A 20,575-nucleotide genomic window follows, 5' to 3' on the forward strand; every position below is an offset into this window, starting at 1 on the left:
CAATTTATATGGTAGGGTTGTGCATACATGCCCTGAGTCTGAGTAGAAATACTACAGTCAAATTGCATTTCTTTTGCTGGAATTATGGTAAAATGACATTTTTGTGCTGCAATGTTTGAAAATTTCAACAAAAATGTTGCTGTTTTACTGTGGCAAGAAAAAGGCACCATGGCACATTGAAAACAACCTAAGACACCTTTATCGATGAGTGCTGTAACATACCTACCCATCATTGCTCCCGAGACAGCCAGATGTACTCTATTTGCATTAAACAGGCACCTCATGTCTTGTCATTTGATGGCTGTATGACTTAGCATGCTCCAGATGTGATATTTGCTGGAAGAACCTTAATGAGTGAAAGCAAAATGTCAATTAAACCTACATATTATATCAAAGACAGGTGAGAGAGGTGGTACATTATAGAGTATACATCCCATGGTGCAGTATTCACACATTTATACAAGACTGATCTGTAATATGAAGATGTATTTGAGTTCTTACTCTATAGCAGTAAATATAGATTTAGAAGAGTGGTTGTCTTATGCTTTTAATTTGCTTTGCAAGTTACTAATTGAAATTCCCTAGTACTTAATAAGCATTTAAGCTATGTTTCTAAAGAAACGCATATAGCATATGTTTCAATTGTAAGTGTCTTTTCAAGGCCAAACTACAGGAGTAATGGGAATACTTAGCTGAGAAAGCATTGCATTTTGCCGTTTTCCGCTACACGTGCACGTACTGTACCAACACTAAAAACATGGATAGATTTATTTTCAAAAATATAAATGCAACCAATAAAATCTCTAGTGCCCTTATATCACCATATATTTGCTTTCAAAGACGAGCACTTACTGAGATGTATGCATTGCAGAAAATTCACAATGGGTCCAGAAATAGTGCACAGATACCAGTCAACACTTTTACAATTAGTTTTATTGTTTTAAGGCAGCTAAAGGGAAGCAACATTGCCTGTAGTCTTTAATATGCTGTTGATTTGTGGAAAATCTGTCTCCATGAAAGTTTTTTTTACAAATAAAAAGCCTGCTATGTTATTCATCGCTCTTGGATCCAGGGTGTTGCATCCTCTTCATGTTTTGGCTTTCTCCATCTACTCCCATGGGCCACAGGTTGTAGCAACTCTGCATGCTGCTGTCATAACAATTGCTCAGGCTTTATAGACTGGCTCAGGTAGAATGATGTCTAAGTATTCAGGTAGTTGGCACCCACACCATCACCATGGACTGCCTCCTAGTTCTTATACCACTTATGGTACTTTTTTCTGCTTCACTATTGCACCATCTCTACCTTTAATTCTGTGACAAATCCAGCTCTTCTACATTATTGGGTATCCCCTCCTTATATCTGCATACAGTATACTCTGCCTTGGACTCTGCGACTTACGTAGCATGCTATGCTATATTTCTGGGTTACTTTGCCTTTCCACTGTGCCAGCCCTACCTAGGATTCTGTTACAAACTAAGCTCTGCTATATTGCTAACCTAACTCTGCTATACTACTGGACCAGCTTTGCTGTTGACTTTCAGCTGTGCTTCCCTGGTTTCTTTAAGCTAAGTTCACTCTTTTATACCAGTTTCTTTGACTTCACCCCTGCTTCATTGGAATGTTATGGTCCCAGTTCAACTCCTTCAGTTGCCAATCAGCCATGTCAGCTGCCATTACTCCAAATGGATTTTCCTGGTGCATCAGCGCCACCTGATCAAAGTGAATAAAAAAATGCCTCTACTAGACCAAAGACTTTGAGAATCCACCTCACTAGGTGAGACACTATGGTATAATTCTGCAGTCATCTATTACTCCAGTCCCACTAATCTTTTTTTGCAAGACCACCATAGATAAGTGGTTTGTTTGTAGTTTGTAGCCACAATTAAAAATCCTTTTTTATTTGTTGCATTAAAATGATATAAAAATTTCCATTTTTTCATCTAAATTATATATATATTATAAGGGGAAAAAGGACAAAGATGAACTTTTATGGCTCCCATACATATTGCCATGTAGGCTATAGGAAAAAAGCTATGAAGTCACATTACAATGTGCTCTGCATAAACCAACAATGACTTATTGCTGATTGATTTATTGTATAATTATATAAATTTCACACAGAAAAATTGTTCATTAGTTCATCAATCTTGCTCCCTGACTAGCTTATGCTTAGCATTGTGTCTTCCTCTAGGGCTTGCCATATCATAGTACTTAGTTTAATGCCTTTTTATATCTTCAGAATTGATATGGATGTGATTTGATATGACAGATTACATAGAGTATATGTATCATAATAATTAGTTTACAATTATAACTAAGGATGCTAATGCAAATAAAGAATGTATTAAGCAACATACTAGATTAATTAGCTGTATCATGTCTCCCACATGATATATGGGACAGTGAATGCCATGAAACAGGTAGTTCTGTCATTTTAGAACATTTAGGACACATCACCTTTTTGAGAAAGCGCCCTGTCTGAGCGCAAAACGCGCGTCGGGGGTCGCCTTCTGGATCTGTTCATCTGTGCACCCTTCGGTAAGCTGCCCGCCTTTACCCCATGTACTCTCATCACGGTGTTAGGGATTACTTTTATGGGAGTTGCCTACCGCTACTAATTACAGCGCCTCACAGCACTGAGGCAGGTTTTTTCCTTATGCATGGGTTATGTGCATCACTGCTTTAATATTCACCTGCATTCGCAGATATCCTGCATTGTATTTTGTGTACCTATGGCATGATGTGTGCGTATATGATTCTGGGGCACGGTTTGTTATTTCCTTTCCCTGTCCTGGTCAGTCCTGTCTGCGTCTTATGATTTCTTTTGCAATTTTGCTTTTTTGATTTATAATGTGTCTGTGCATGTGCTTATTAATAAATTTTGTATTTTTATACTTTCTTTTGGTATCCATTACTCCCTTTTTTCTCCTCATTTGTATGTATTATAAGGGGAAAAAGGACAAAGATGAACTTTTATGGCTCCCATACATATTGCCATGTAGGCTATAGGACAAAAGCTATGAAGTCACAATATAATTTGCTCTGCATAAAACAACAATGACTTATTGCTGATTGATCTATTGTATACTGTAATTGTATAAATTTCACACAGAAAAATTGTTCATTAGTTCATCAATCTTGCTCCCTGACTAGCTTATGCTTAGCATTGTGTCTTCCTCTAGGGCTTGCCGTATCATAGTACTTAGTTTAATGCCTTTTTTATATCTTCAGAATTGATATGGATGTGATTTGATATGACAGATTACATAGAGTATATGTATCATAATAATTAGTTTACAATTATAACTAAGGATGCTAATGCAAATAAAGAATGTATTAAGCAACATACTAGATTAATTAGCTGTATCATGTCTCCCACATGATATATGGGACAGTGAATGCCATGAAACAGGTAGTTCTGTCATTTTAGAACATTTAGGACACATCACCTTTTTGTTGTATTTTATGAAATAAAGACTAAAAAATAAATAACAAAAAATATTAATGCAAATAGAAGGTGAACAGAACAAGGAAAATTGTTTCCCCCCCAAAATTTTTGATTAATAAGTATAAAACCCTTCAAAATATTATATTTTCATATGGAAGATGTACAGAAATGTTACCTCTAGCATGTTACCATACAAAGGAATTTTGTGGATATTGTCTGCGCTGCTGAACAAATAGGTATCCGGACGTATTGATGAAAGGGGAGCATCCATGTACTACTTGCATTGAATAAAGATAGGATTGCTTTACTGCATCACAGAGTGCCACCTATTTTTCCTCCTTGGCCTAGACTTTATTTTCATGGTGTCTAACTAATTAAAGCAATTTAAAGCTTGAGAACACCCCTTTAGGAGTTGCAGCAAAAATGCCTCATTGTTTTCCTATGGTACCAAAAAAGTTAATTGTGACTTTTGTACAATTGCAAAAAAAGCAGGATTTATCTTTAGGAAGGGTCAGGTTGGTGTAGGAAGACATATAGACCATGCAATGCTCACATTGGGAATTTATACAAGTCGATAGCCACTTCAGGAGGAGAGAACAGAACTGTAGCACCATCTATTAGAGGCAGCAGTCCTAAAAGCCAAAATCATCTCTATAATGCTTTCATGACCAGAAAATTTTCCATTTTTGAACTTTCACTTTTTACTTTGCTTCTTCAAAAAGTCAAAACCTTGTATTTGTTGATTAGGCCTCTTTCACACTTCCGTTTTTTACAATCAGTCAAAATCCGCCAGGTTTTGAAAAAAACGGATCCACAATTTTTTTTTGAGGATCCGTTTTTTTCCCCATTGACTTCCATTATCGGCGGATTTTGACGGATTGCCGTCCGTTGCATCCGTTTTTGTGAGGATCCGCCATAATGTTGCTGTCCGTTAACATCCTCAAAGATTTCCAAACGGAGCTTGCAATGTTTTTTTGGCCGGCGGATCCTCCAGACACTGATTTAACCCCAAATTCTGTCTGGGTGCCGGACAAAAAAAATCTCTCTCTCTCTCTCTCTCTCTCCTTCCCGGCCAGCGGTTACTTTAAATTTCCTCATTTTGCGGATCCGTTAAAAAAACGTATCCTGTGGCATCCGTTCACATCAGTTAAGAACGGATCCGATAAATACGCTTGCAAAATGCTAGTTTTTCCGCGGGAAAATCGCGGGAATTTAAAATGCGATTTTCCCGCGGACTGGAATTCCGGAATTCTCGCGGTAATTTCCGTGAGATTTCCGGTACGTGTGCACTTAGCCTAAAGGCTTAGCAGTATAATTCTTAGGTCAGTGTGAGTACCAAACATACCAGAAGGTTACATACACTATATAAAAAGACACATATACATATTTTCTCAAAATCAGACATGAAATCAGAATAAACCTTTCCCATTTAAGGTCATTTAGTATTACCATAATTATTAATATTTGCCAAATGTCAGAATAATGAGAGAGATAATGTTTTAAGGAATTTTTATTACTTACTGCAAAGTCAAAAGGTAACATACATTTCATTAGTATTTGGTACCATTGTCCTTAAACTGAATGACTCGGGTCAAACATTTTGGGATATCCTTCCACAAGCTTCTCACAATAGTTGGTGGGAATTTGGGCCCATTCCTCCTGACAAAACTGGTGTAACTGATCCAGGCTTGTTGGTCATCTTGCTCGCTCCTGCCCTTTCAGATTTGCCCATAAATTTTGAATAGGATGAAGATCAGGGCTTTGTGATGGCCGCTCGAAAACATTGACTTTGTTATCCTTAAGCCACTTTGTTACCATTTTGGCATCATAACATCATAAGTTCTTCACACTGCACCATTGACTGGCTTATTATTCAGAAGAGACGTAGGGGTAGGTAGCGTGAGGTTTGTTATGGCATTTGGCCAGTGCCTGACAGACTAATTTTTAGTATTTAAACTTCATAGTATAGCATTTTTATTACTTTCCTGACTAAAACCAGTCATTCAATATGTGGTGTATTTCCTACGAGAGCTGTTGCAGACCGTCTTTGAGAAGCGGAGCTTTTAAGATTCTCTGTGTCTATTTCCTCATGTGCAGCCATTACAGAACCTTAGGTGTCGATGATAATGACCATTAACAACTAGCTATTTAGTTGGTAATGGTGGTCATAACTATGGATACCTAAGATCCTGCAATGCCTGCACATGAGGAAAGAGACATAGCAAATCAGAAAAACTGTGCTACATTTTTAATTGGAGGTATTTGCTAATATTATTATTATTATTGTTACACCTACTACATATTGGAACAGGATCTTAGAGATGGGAATACTCCTTTAATTTAGAATGTTGCTTGGATTCCTTAACCTTGTATAAGTCTATGTGCCTATATGCTCACAAACGCCTACTACTATAAATTACAGTACAGAATAAAAGTCTTCAAATAATAATAAAAATACTATATGTAGACCAATAATAATTTAATGAACATACGACAGTTGCCCCTGACCTTGAGTACATTACTTTATGGATGAATTGTATACATTAGCATGCAAAGCTATGAATTTGTACAATGTGCATGAGTTTCTAGCTATAACAGTATATTTAGAAATGGTTACAAATTCAAGGAGATAGGGAGGGATAAAACTGTCACTCCCATCCATTGTGCTTAAATATATGAGTAATTCGGTTTTTTCCATCTATTCCTTGTCAGAAAAATTTATTACACTCTGTGTGATAATCCTATTATACCATTGTGATTTACAATTCCATTTCAAAGATAAATACAGAAATCACAGGAAATATCATTTCCTTCCTTATAAATACAGCTTTGTGAATAGTATTTAGCACCTTTCATAATTACATATTTAGCACACAGAAGGATGTCTGATGATAAAATACCATAACACTGAACAGAACATGATTTGCAAATTATTACCGGATTTCAGGTAAATGTTCATCTTTAGCAACAGTTTTTCTTACAATAACTTGACTCAAAACTTTGTTCTAATAAATTTCTTATGTATTGTTTCAGACAGGGCTACCACCTGAGATTTTGGTGCCATAAAAAGCCACTTAGTCTAGTCCTCTTCTCTTTCCTTATCACTTTGAAGGGAAAGTGGGGGCAGAAAGTAATGGAAGAAGTTGGAGGCATGAGATACAAACTGGCAGAGGTTTTGGGTTGAGAGATCCGACGATGTCCTTGTTATCAAATTCCCAGCCATAGTAATTCATAGAAAAGGATGACCCCATTACTTTGACGGACCCTTTTTCTTTATAACATAGTAACTATGACTGGGGCCCTGCTCAAAATTTCTAAAGTTATTAAAAGCAAGTTGCTCCCTGTATAAACTTTGAAAACAGCCATTTTGAACTGTTGCATTTTTGGTCAGAGAAGTTCAGATCCTCGGAGTCACTTCATACAGTAACAAGAAAATACAGCTCTTGCTGCTTACATCCCCTAATAAAAGGAGATTGCATAAGTAATAAGTATAGGTCAGTGTGTGTGTTTGTGTGTGTGTGTGAAGCTAGCAGAAATCTATGTGCCTGCCACTACAATAACCTCATTCAGGTGACTGGAATTGATTTTTAGAAGTAGAAATTACGAAAACTACTACTTGTGAACATGACCGAACACAGTATAAACAAGACTTGTCACTGTTATGTTTTGAGTGATTTTGACTTGCCCAAAAATAATTCACAAAAAAAAGAAAAAAAGAATTGTATAAAACGTTATCCACTCCTCCTGCACTCGAAAGTCTAATAATGTTTTCATATCAGCTTGCTTTTGGGTGATTATTTTGTTAATAGATTCCTGCCTCTTACTTTTTACCTATACATAGCTTTATAAGATTAAAAAATCCCTAGATTATTTATAACACACAATGTCAATATAACTTCACAATGTGAGAAAAGCATGCAGCCCTTTTTGTATATCCTCATACATTGTATGCCATTACTACCATTTGCAGAAGGGGATTCCATATTCTGACTGCTGTTACTGTAAGGAACCCTTTCCTATTTAGATGGAATAATTACCTTTGTTACCCAACATAATTAATGCCCCTGGTCCATTGAAGGAACAAATTATGTGCCAGTCCTTTATATTGACCACACACATATTTACGCATCAAAATTTAGTTTGTCCCTAAGATGTCTTTATTTTATTAGTTAGAAAAACCCTATTTCTATTCGCCTTTAAACTGGCTTTAGCTTTCCAATATCCTTTTGAAAATGTGGAATCCAAAACTGGATCATATAATCTATATGTAGCCTTACAAGTGACTCTTAGAGGGGTAATAATACAATAAGATCGCAGGATTTTAGCTCTCTTCTTAAGGTCCCGTTACATTTAGCAATGCACCAGCGATCCCGACAATGATACGACCCGGTCAGGATCGCTGGTGCATCGCTAAATGGTCGCTAGTGAGCTGCCAAACAGGCAGATCTCACTAGCGATGCAGCAGCGTTCGGCGGTCGTCACTTACCTGTCACGCGCTGATTTAGTTTTTGAAGCTTAGTTGCTTCAGGGCCATTTTTATATCAGCTTGTTGGCTTGTGTCTCTGATAGGGTTTTGGCAGATTGCAGACAGCAGCCTTCCTATCCGTTCCTATCTAGGTAGTTTTTGGGCCCCGTCTTTGCTCAGTATGTCTTTCTGTCTCTGTAAGTGTTTTCATCTTGCTTCACCGTCATTATATGTGGGGGGCTGCCTATTGCTTTGGGGTCTGCTCTGGGGCAGTTAGATTTCCCCTTTCCATCTTTAGGCCTATGTATCTCTCCGGCTGTGATCGAGGGGTCTAGGTCATCGTAGGAACCCCCCACGGCTACTGCTAGTTGTGTTGATAGGTTCAGGGGTCTGCAATCTGATAGTTGCCAACTTCTCTGGTTTTCAGGACGTTGCTAGCATTTCTGTTTTTGCCTCCTACGGTGACTCAATCATAACAGAATCACCCGCCAAACCGCAGATCCTGGGGTACTCAATAGCAGGAAAGAATTGTGTTTAAAAAAAAAAAAAAAAAAAGTTGTGTGTATATTCTTTCCTCTATATCTCTGAGGCCATAGGGGGAATTTTATTTTCTCTCAATGGAGATAAAGCAAGTGTCTGATCGTGTGGAGCAGCTCGCTGCTGAAGTGCGAGGAATTTCCGCCTATCTTGCTCGTTCACATGCTGTTGAACCAAAGATCCCCACACCTGATGTATTTTTTGGGGATCGATCTAAATTTTTGAGTTTCAAAAATAATTGTAAATTATTTTTTGCTTTGAAACCTAACTCGTCAGGGAGCCCCGCGCAGCAGGTTAAAATTGTCATCTCTTTGCTGCGCGGCGATCCCCAGGATTGGGCGTTTTCTTTGAAACCAGATGACCCTATTCTGACTAATGTGAACGCATTTTTTCAAGCCTTGGGGTTGCTGTACGATGAACCTAATGCTATTGATCAGGCTGAAAAGACCCTGTTAGCATTGAACCAGGGTCGAGAATCTGCAGAGTTGTACTGTCAAAAGTTCCGAAAGTGGGCGGTCCTTACTACCTGGAATGATAGTGCCTTGGCTGCTCTCTTTCAGAAGGGTTTGTCAGAAGCCATAAAAGATACTATGGTGGGATTTCCTGTTCCCTCTGGTCTGGACGATTCTATGTCTTTAGCCATTCAGGTTGATCGGCGTTTACGTGAACGCAGGATTACACAAGAGGTGTTGCCACCGGTTGAACAGACGTCTGAACCTATGCAATGTGATAGAGTTTTGTCTAAGGCGCAACGTCAGGAATTCAGAAGGCGTAATAAGCTGTGTTTTTTCTGTGGAGATGCCTCACATGTTATTTCCGTTTGTCCTAAACGTGAGAAACGCTTTGCACACACGTTTTCTGTTGGTGGGGTTCAGCCTAAGTTTCTTTTGGCGATTACTCTGATCTGTTCCCTGTCCACATTTTCCACCAAGGCTTTTGTGGATTCGGGAGCAGCGCTAAACCTAATGGACTTGGATTTTGCTAAACGTTGTGGATTTCCGTTGACACCTCTGCAGACGCCTATCCCTTTGAGGGGGATTGATGCTACCGCTCTGGCTAAAAATAAACCTCAGTTTTGGACCCAGTTGGTCATGCGGGTCGCCCCAGACCACCAAGAAAATTGCAGATTTTTGGTGTTGCATGGTCTGCATGATGCCGTTGTTCTGGGGTTTCCCTGGTTGCAGATTCATAATCCAGTTTTGGATTGGAAGTCTGTGTCTGTGGTGAGTTGGGGTTGCCGGTGTACCTTTAGTGAGGCTCCGGTTTTTTCCACCTCTCCTCAGTCGCATGAGGTTCCTGACTATTTGGCGGACTACTATGATGTATTTAGTGAGAATAAGTCTGCGTCCTTGCCTCCTCATAGGAGTTATGACTGTGCAATTGAACTAAACCCGGGGTGTAAATTTCCTAAGGGTCGGCTCTTCAATTTATCTGTACCCGAGCACGAGGCTATGCGGTCCTATATTAAGGAGGCGTTGGAGAAGGGTCATATTAGACCATCCTCTTCACCCTTAGGTGCCGGTTTTTTTTTTGTGGCCAAGAAGGATGGTTCTTTAAGGCCTTGTATTGATTATCGTGCCCTCAATAAAATTACTATTAAATATCAGTATCCGTTACCCCTGATTTCGGATCTATTCTCTAGAGTCAGAGGTGCTTGCTGGTTTACCAAGCTTGACCTCAGGGGGGCGTATAATCTTATCCGCATTAAGCAGGGGGATGAATGGAAGACGGCGTTTAATACTCCGGAGAGACATTTTGAGTACCTGGTGATGCCTTTTGGGCTCACTAATGCCCCTTCTGTCTTCCAGTGCTTCATGAATGATATTTTCCGAGACTTTGTCGATAAATTTTTGATTATCTATCTGGATGATATTTTGATCTTCTCCAAGGATTGGGATTCTCATGTGGAACATATTCGGGCTGTGTTCCGGATCTTGAGAGAGAATTCTCTGTATGTCAAAGGATTAAAATGCCTTTTTGGAGTACAGAGAATTTCTTTTTTGGGATTTATTTTGTCTCCGTCAACTATTGAAATGGACCCGGCCAAGGTACAGGCCATTCACGATTGGGTTCAGCCCACTTCTTTGAAGGCCCTCCAGAAGTTTTTGGGTTTTGCTAATTTTTATCGGAAATTTATAGCAAAATTTTCTAGTATTGCCAAACCATTGACTGACCTGACCAGGAAGGGTGCGGATGTGTTGAATTGGTCTCCGGAGGCGGTTGCTTCCTTTCAGGAGCTGAAGCGTAGATTTACCTCCGCCCTGGTTCTGCGGCAACCTGATGTCTCACTCCCGTTCCAGGTAGAGGTGGATGCTTCTGAGATTGGTGCAGGAGCGGTGTTGTCCCAAAAGGATCCGGTAACATCTAAAATGAATCCCTGTGCTTTCTTTTCCCGTAAGTTCTCTTCATCTGAACGTAACTATGATGTGGGGAATCGGGAACTGTTGGCCATGAAATGGGCATTTGAGGAGTGGAGACATTGGTTGGAGGGAGCCAAACATCAAGTTGTGGTCCTCACTGACCACAAAAATTTGATTTACCTAGAGTCGGCTAAACGCTTGAACCCTAGACAGGCTAGGTGGGCCTTGTTTTTTACACGTTTTGATTTTGTGGTCTCCTTCCTTCCTGGAACTAAGAATGTCAAGGCAGACGCCCTCTCTAGGAGTTTCTTTGCTGATTCTCCTGTGGTGACCAAGCCTGCCACCATATTAGGCAAAGGGGTAGTTCTTTCTGCCATCTCGCCCAATTTGAGACTTGCTCTGCAAGAGCTCCAGGAGGACAAACCTGAGCATTGCCCCAGTGGAAAGTTGTATGTTCCTGACCAGTGGAAGAAGAGAGTGATGTCTGAAGTTCATTGCTCTGCATTGGCTGGTCATCCAGGTATTTTTGGTACTAGAGATCTGGTGAGTCGCTCTTTTTTGTGGCCCACCTTGTCTCATGATGTCAGGAATTTTGTGCTGTCCTGTGGGACTTGCTCCCGGTCTAAATCTTGTTCTCGCTCTAGTGGGTTGTTGATGCCTTTGCCGGTCCCCAGGAGGCCATGGACCCATATTTCAATGGATTTCATTTCTGATATGCCGGTCTCTCAAAGAATGACTGTTATTTGGGTGATTTGTGATAGGTTCTCTAAGATGGTTCATCTTGTACCACTCCCTAAGTTGCCATCTTCCTCTGAGTTGGTGCCTCTGTTTTTGCAACTGGTGGTTTGCTTGCACGGGATTCCTGAGAACATTGTATCTGACAGAAGAGTTCAATTTGTGTCTAAATTTTGGAGGACGTTCTGTTCCAAGTTGGGAATTCAGTTGTCCTTCTCCTCTGCTTTTCACCCTCAGACCAATGGGCAGACAGAGAGAACAAACCAGACCTTGGAGTCGTATTTGAGATGTTTTATTTCCGCTGATCAGGATGATTGGGTTTCATTTTTGCTCTTGGCCGAATTTGCTTTAAATAATAGAGCTAGTCCTGCCACTTTGATGTCACCTTTTTTTTGTAACTTTGGTTTTCACCCTCGATTTTCTTCAGGGCAGGTGGAGCCTTCTGCCTGCACAGGTGTTGACACTGTGGTGGAGAGAATGCACCAGATCTGGGACCAAGTGGTGGATAAGTTATCTCTCTCCCAGGAAAAGGCCCAGCGGTTTTCCAATCGACATAGGACCATTGGTCCCCAGTTTAAGATTGGTGATATGGTTTGGTTATCATCAAAAAATATTGCTATGAAGGTGGCTTCTCCTAAGATTAAGCCTAGATTTATTGGACCTTACAAGATTTTGGAGATTATTAATCCTGTCTCTTTTCGTTTGGCTCTTCTTGTCACATTTAAGATCCATAATGTGTTCCATAAGTCCTTGTTGAAGAGGTTTGTTGAGCCAGTTGTGCCTGAGGTGGCACCTCCGGACCCTGTATTGGTTGAAGGTAACTTGGAATATGAGGTAGAGAAAATTCTGGATTCCCGTCTGGCTAGACGGAGACTCCAGTATTTGGTTAAGTGGAAGGGTTATGGTCAGGAGGATAATTCCTGGGTCTCTGCCTCTGATATTCATGCCAAAAGATTGGTGCGTGCCTTTCATCGGACTCACCCTGATCGCCCTGGTAGCGTTGTTGAGGGTTCGGTGACCCCTCCTCAAGCGGGGGGTACTGTTGTGAGTTCATTTTCCCCTCTGTCACTGAGGCCTGGTGAACTCCCTATTCTAGTGAAGGAAGGTAGTGAGCCTGATTATCAGGCACCTGGGACTAATGAAGACGATTGGCTGAGTGGAGTCACTGACTGGATCTAAGGCAGCCTACGCCCTTTCTGCCCTGCGGGTGATTTCTCTGTGGACTCTTGGACACCAGTCTGATTCCTGCTCTCCTAAAGCTAAGTTTTCTGTTTTGCCTTTTTGCATCTAAGATTTGTTTTGGTTTTTCTTGCTTTTTGGATTCTGCCACTCCCTGCTGGAGTGTGCAGTGTTCCTTGAGCTCTGTCTTCTGAAAGTACCTGAGTGCTGATTTAGTTTTTGAAGCTTAGTTGCTTCAGGGCCATTTTTATATCAGCTTGTTGGCTTGTGTCTCTGATAGGGTTTTGGCAGATTGCAGACAGCAGCCTTCCTATCCATTCCTATCTAGGTAGTTTTTGGGCCCCGTCTTTGCTCAGCATGTCTTTCTGTCTGTGTAAGTGTTTTCATCTTGCTTCACCGTCATTATATGTGGGGGGCTGCCTATTGCTTTGGGGTCTGCTCTGGGGCAGTTAGATTTCCCCTTTCCTTCTTTAGGCCTATGTATCTCTCCGGCTGTGATCGAGGGGTCTAGGTCATCGTAGGAACCCCCCACGGCTACTGCTAGTTGTGTTGATAGGTTCAGGGGTCTGCAATCTGATAGTTGCCAACTTCTCTGGTTTTCAGGACGTTGCTAGCATTTCTGTTTTTGCCTCCTACGGTGACTCAATCATAACAATCACCCCTGTGTCTGACTGTGTACAGAACATACCTCAGCTCCTGGGCAGGGGAGGAAGCAAAAGACAATAATGACACTACAGCAGGAAATCGCAGAGGATATATTTTGTGAGGTAAAATATTGTTTAAAGACAGTCAGTGAAATATTTTACCTCACAAAATGAATCCTCTGTGATCCCCTGCTGTAATGTCAGTATTGTCTTTTGCTTCTGCCAATGCCCAGGAGAAGTGGTATGCTCCGTACACGGTCTGACACAGAAAATTTTTAAAATGAACTTTCGTTCGTGGGAAAATCTCTTTAATGTGACTGGGTTCCTCTGCCTGTAGACACGTCACGCATCTGCCACTGGGATCAGCAGAATGAATCACTGCGCCTGTGCAGAATTCAGGCGCAGAGCAACGGTGTTCCGCTGGTGGTAAAGAAGAATATAATATAAGGCTGTCTGCAGAAACTGCAGGGCACAAATCAGATTACTAAAGCTGACAATGAATTGAGGCTTGAAAGAGACGTCAAAAGCAACAATAAAGGATTTGGGGGATATGTCAAAAGTAAAAGAAAAGTCAAAGATACTATAGGATTTTTACAGGATGAAAATGATGAAATGGTAAGCCAGGATGTTGAGAAGGCCGAACTTCTAAATTCCTATTTTGCATCTGTTTTCTCTCAGAAAGGAAATGTAACATCAACTGTTCTTCACTGTCCTTTTAAGGGAATAGATGAATCCAGGATATCTATAAACAGAAAGATAGTGAGGAAACACTTAGCTAGCCTAAATGAATTCAAGTCTCCAGGTCCAGATAAATTACACTCCAGAGTACTGAAGGAGATAGCAGAAGAAATTTTTGAACCCCTCTCCATAATCTTTGAAAATTCTTGAAAAACAGGAGAAGTCCCAGAAGACTGGAGAAGGGCAAATGTTGTTCCTATCTTCAAAAAGGTGGACCCAGGCAACTATAGGCCGGTGAGTCTGACTTCTATACCAGGAAAGATCTTTGAACAAATTATTAAACAACATGTACAGTGGGGAAAAAAAGTATTTAGTCAGTCAGCAATAGTGCAAGTTCCACCACTTAAAAAGATGAGAGGCGTCTGTAATTTACATCATAGGTAGACCTCAACTATGGGAGACAAACTGAGAAAAAAAATATCCAGAAAATCACTATGTCTGTTTTTTTTTTCATTTTATTTGCATATTATGGTGGAAAATAAGTATTTGGTCAGAAACAAGCAATCAAGATTTCTGGCTCTCACAGACCTGTAACTTCTTCTTTAAGAGTCTCCTCTTTCCTCCACTCATTACCTGTAGTAATGGCACCTGTTTAAACTTGTTATCAGTATAAAAATACACCTGTGCACACCCTCAAACAGTCTGACTCCAAACTCCACTATGGTGAAGACCAAAGAGCTGTCAAAGGACACCAGAAACAAAATTGTAGCCCTGCACCAGGCTGGGAAGACTGAATCTGCAATAGCCAACCAGCTTGGAGTGAAGAAATCAACTGTGGGAGCAATAATTAGAAAATGGAAGACATACAAGACCACTGATAATCTCCCTCAATCTGGTGCTCCACGCAAAATCCCACCCCGTGGGGTCAGAATGATCACAAGAACGGTGAGCGAACATCCCAGAACCACGTGGGGGGACCTAGTGAATAAACTGCAGAGAGCTGGGACCAATGTAACAAGGCCTACCATAAGTAACACACTACGCCACCATGGACTCAGATCCTGCAGTGCCAGACGTGTCCCACTGCTTAAGCCTGTACATGTCCGGGCCCGTCTGAAGTTTGCTAGAGAGCATTTGGATGATCCAGAGGAGTTTTGGGAGAATGTCCTATGGTCTGATGAAACCAAACTGGAACTGTTTGGTAGAAACACAACTTGTCGTGTTTGGAGGAAAAAGAATACTGAGTTGCATCCATCAAACACCATACCTACTGTAAAGCATGGTGGTGGAAACATCATGCTTTGGGGCTGTTTCTCTGCAAAGGGGCCAGGACGACTGATCCGGGTACATGAAAGAATGAATGGGGCCATGTATCGTCAGATTTTGAGTGCAAACCTCCTTCCATCAGCAAGGGCATTGAATATGACACGTGGCTGGGTCTTTCAACATGACAATGATCCAAAGCACACCGCCAGGGCAACGAAGGAGTGGCTTCGTAAGAAGCATTTCAAGGTCCTGGAGTGGCCTAGCCAGTCTACAGATCTCAACCCTATAGAAAACCTTTGGAGGGAGTTGAAAGTCCGTGTTGCCAAGCGAAAAGCCAAAAACATCACTGCTCTAGAGGAGATCTGCATGGAGGAATGGGCCAACATACCAACAACAGTGTGTGGCAACCTTGTGAAGACTTACAGAAAACGTTTGACCTCTGTCATTGCCAACAAAGGATATATCACAAAGTATTGAGATGAAATTTTGTTTCTGACCAAATACTTATTTTCCACCATAATATGCAAATAAAATGAAAAAAAAAACAGATAATGTGATTTTCTGGATTTTTTTTTCTCAGTTTGTCTCCCATAGTTGAGGTCTACCTATGATGTAAATTACAGACGCCTCTCATCTTTTTAAGTGGTGGAACTTGCACTATTGCTGACTGACTAAATACTTTTTTCCCCACTGTATGTGCGTACCTAGATAAGAATGAAGTGATTAAACAGAGTCAGCATGGGTTTGTAACTAATAAGTCATGTCAGACTAACTTAATTTCCTTCTATGACAGAATCACTGATTGGGTGGATCAGGGAAATGCTGTAGATATAGTATATCTTGACTTCAGAAAAGCATTTGACAAAGTATCTCATACAATCCTTATTGAAAAAATGACTAAGCATGGAATGGACAAGGCAACTGTTAGGTGGATTCATAACTGGTTTAGTGATTGGACCCAAAGAGTGGTCATAAATTGCTGCACATCGAGTTGGAAGAATGTCTCAAGTGGGGCACCACAGGGCTCTGCCCTGGGCCCTGTATTGTTCAAAATCTTTATCAATAATTTAGATGAAGGAATTGAGGGTAAACTGATTAAATTTGCTGATGACACAAAGCTAGGAGGGATAGCTAATACTAGAGAAGAGAGAGAGGATTCAAAAAGATATAAATAAACTGTAGCAGTGGACAGCAACTAACAGAATGTTTTTTTACAGGAAAAAATGCAAAGTACTGCATCTGGGCAATAAAAATGAAAAAAGCGTATACAGAATGGGAGGAATAGAGCTAAGGAACAGCACATGTGAAAAAGACTTGGGTATACTAATAGATCACAGACTGAGTATGAGTCAACAGTGTGATGCAGCAGCAAAAAAGGCAAATGCAATTCTAGGATGTATTAACAGAAGCTTACAGTCTAGATCACGTGAACTCATCATTGCCCTCTACTCCTCTTTGGTCAGACCTCATCTGGAATACTGTGTCCAGTTTTGGGTGCCACATTTTAAAAAAGACATCAACAAACTGGAGCAAGTTCAGAAAAGAGCGACCAGAATGGTGACCGGTCTGCAAACCCTGTCTTATGAGGAAAGGTTGCAGGATTTGGGAATGTTTAGCTTGCAAAAGAGATGACTGAGAGGAGACTTTAAAACTGTCTACAAATATCTCAAGGGCTGTCACATTGTAGAAGGATCATTTTGATTCTCATTTGCACAAGGAAAGACTAGAAGCAATGGGATGAAACTGAATGGGAGGAGACACAGATTAGTTATCAGAAAAAACTTTTTGACAGTTAGAGTGATCAATGAGTGGAACAGGCTGCCATGAGAGGTGGTGAGTTCTCCTTCAATAGAAGTCTTCAAACAGAGGCTGGACAGACATCTGACTGGGATGATTTAGCGAATCCTGCTTTGAGCAGGGGGTTGGACCAGATGGCCCAGGAGGTCCCTTCCAACTCTACGATTCTATGATTCTATGATATAATCCATGTGAAAAAGTGCTAAAGTGCATAAATCAAAGCTCAAAGTGCTATTGTGCAAAGTAAAAAGGTTATACCAAAGAACTAGTGAATAAAACTAAGGTGCAAGGTGCTACAATTAAAATTTTATGCATAAATATTAGAGGGGCATAATTTACCAAGATCAAAAACGTGCTGCTGGGTCCCTACACGCGTTTTGGTGCACGCCTTCTTCAGTGGGGCGTGTATGGTCCATTACGATATGTTTATCAAGTTTAAATGATATCTGCCATTTGTTTGCACATCCAGATATTTTATGCAGATAATTTTTGTAATACTGTACAATCTCGCTCTGTTTTTGTTATCCTACAAACCTTTGTGTCATCAAGAAAGCCAACACTTTACTGTCAATCCAATCAACCAGGTCCTTAATAAAGAGATAAAAAAGAATTGGGACTATCTCAGATACTTGTGGTCCAAACTGTTCACTCTATTCCATTTAGAGAAGGTACCATTTACAACAAATCTTTGCTTTCGGTCGCTTTCTAGATTATGACCCATATACATTTAGTGCCACCTAGTCCCTGATTCTGAAGCTTCAGTATAAGTCTGGGGAGTCGTATGGTATCATGCACCTTTGTAAAATAAAAGATAAGTTACATTAGACCCCAGATCTGTATTTACCGCCTTCTGTAAGTTAGAAATGTCTAATCTTTCATGAATCCATATTGGTTGTCAGTAGAGTTCAGTGAACCCAAACTTAAAAGTTTAGTGTTCGCACCGGACAGTTAGAGTATGGTGCTAAACATTGAACATGGATTTCTCCTGAAAGTCTTTTGCAATGTTCGGAGCTCCAGGAAAGTATGGGAGGAAAAAGAGAGTGAATTTTACAGCTTAAAAGTTTGGGTCCCCATTGTAGTGGGGTTATGGTTCAAATTCGAGTACAGTTCTGATAACTGAAGCAAAAATTAGATTAAAGTTCAGGTCAGGTATCAGAACCCAAACTTCCACGGGTCCGCTCATCCCTAGTTGTCAGCTATTGAACTCTTCTCTGCTATATACTTTTGCGAGTCATCTATTATCCATGCAAAAAATGTTGCACACCACTGATGTCAAAGTTACCAGATGGTAGTGACTTGGATCCAACGTCTTAACTTTCTTTCATAGGTATCGGTACCACGTCAGCCATCCTCCAATCTTGTGGTGCCGACCCTGTAACAATTGAGTATGTGTTGTATGTAATTCATATACAGTTTTGGAGTATCCTATTTTTGCCTCCTACTTTATTGTCAGCAGTTTCTACCAGACTTACCTATCACATATTGTCAGTCAAAAAGGTTACATTTTACAGAAAAAAAATACTTTTAAATTCTAATCATTAAATTTATAAATCGGCATGATAATATGTGAATACATATAACTGAATGCTGTTTATGAGTGGATTCAGATCTTTTCTCTAAATCGACATCTTTGCATTAATGGGAAGGTTTGTGTAATTTATCAGCCAAACATTGAGCCTTTAAACTATAGCAATTCAGTTTCCTTGGAAGAAATGAATAGCACATATCTATGCTTTCCTGACAGTATCTTTTCCGGACTTACAAAAACACCATTTTGCTTTCACTACAAACTAACAATCAGATAACAATCAAGTAGTTGTTTCAATATTTTGTTCCCAAGACATCAGGGTTTCTTTGGTTATATTGTATGTTTGTGTATATTTTCTTTTTTCGTTTCTTCTTTTTCTTGTACCACAATGGCTATACCAATAAAATGCTTATGCAGTGTATAAATCAGTGCGAAAAAAAATTATGATAGCGGTAAGGTAATTGTGTGAAATATTGATTGCCAACAAATGTTGTGTACAGGACTTGGTACGCTACAGAAAATGAGGTGAAATGTTTTCGCGAGCTGCATTCCGTCTGAATAGGCCTGGTGTGATGGCCTGTGGAACACATTTGGAAAATCTGTAGCGGAAGCTTTTAAGTCACTGCTTGAAAATGAAAGGCAATTCAACAAAATAATTGCGGCAAAGGCTTGAATTGTCTTATAGAATGCCATATAATTATTAAAATATGCAATATTTATTTGCAAGAAATGAATGGAGGATTTGTCATTGTACTTAATAACGAGACTGAGGCGGCACCTCGTTAAACATAGCTCAAGAAAAGTTATATTTTATGATATACAAAACAAAACATCATTTTTTTTTGTATTTTGGTATGATATATGTATACAATCACACATTTAATCACACATTTAAAGGGATCCTGCCAACAAATGTTTCCATTATAAATTAAGCCACCACCTTTGACACCTCTTGAACAGCAGTCCATCAACCTGTACATAAGTCACTGACTCTCTCTGTATATTCAAAAAAATACCTTTTATTATTCCACAATGCACTTCAGTCTGAAGGGCATCATTGGTCTTGCTCCATGCCTCTTATATCTGAGCAATTGCCATCTTCCTGTCATGATTAATATGGCTGGGGAGTCCTGTGTCCTCCCCATAGCACCACCACTCTCACTCCCGCACAGACATGCTTGACTCTGCCCTGCTGAGGACAAACCTAAGTACTGCAATGCGCATTTGCTGGCTTTAAACAAAGTATTTCTTGGCATGAAGGTCTTTTAATAAAAGCTTTTATCAGTTCTGCAATTTACATATGAATATGAATTATTGACTCAACCCATAAGAACTTAACCATCTTTTACACTAAATGATGGTTTTTTTTGGATGAACTATATACATCAGAGGACAAAATATATTTTATATCTACCGTTTATTTAATAACTCATTAATTTGGCAATATAGCGATACATGCCAATGTAAAAAATGAAGCAACTTGAAGGCTGTAAATCAAGTGCACACTTAACACTCATGTTCTGCTTGTGTACATATTTGACATGTGTCAAACGCAAGAAAAAAACTATTGGCAGTGTGCTCTATTTGTATAACAGTGTATATATAAGAAAAAGGGCGCACTACTGTTGCAGCAAATGGAGGGAGGTGCAAATTGGTAGTAAAAATATATGCTAAAAAGAGAAAACAAAGCACTACCATAACATGCACACTACAGCAAAGTAGTGAAAACAAAGCTTTATTGGTGCACACAATAGAAAAGTGCATGATAAAACACAATTAAAAACAAGGACCCAGAACCGGGTACCTGCCAATGTGCAGACATGTCGCATAATATAATACAATGCAAAAAATCATGCTGGAGACCCAATGAGCAAATATGCAATGCAAAGAACAATGCTTGCTTAGGCTAAGGCTAATGCGAAAAATCCATCAAAG

This window comes from Dendrobates tinctorius, unplaced genomic scaffold (assembly GCF_039654945.1).
Source record: "Dendrobates tinctorius isolate UK_male_01 unplaced genomic scaffold, ASM3965494v1 ptg000064l, whole genome shotgun sequence".
NCBI lineage: Eukaryota > Metazoa > Chordata > Amphibia > Anura > Dendrobatidae > Dendrobates > Dendrobates tinctorius.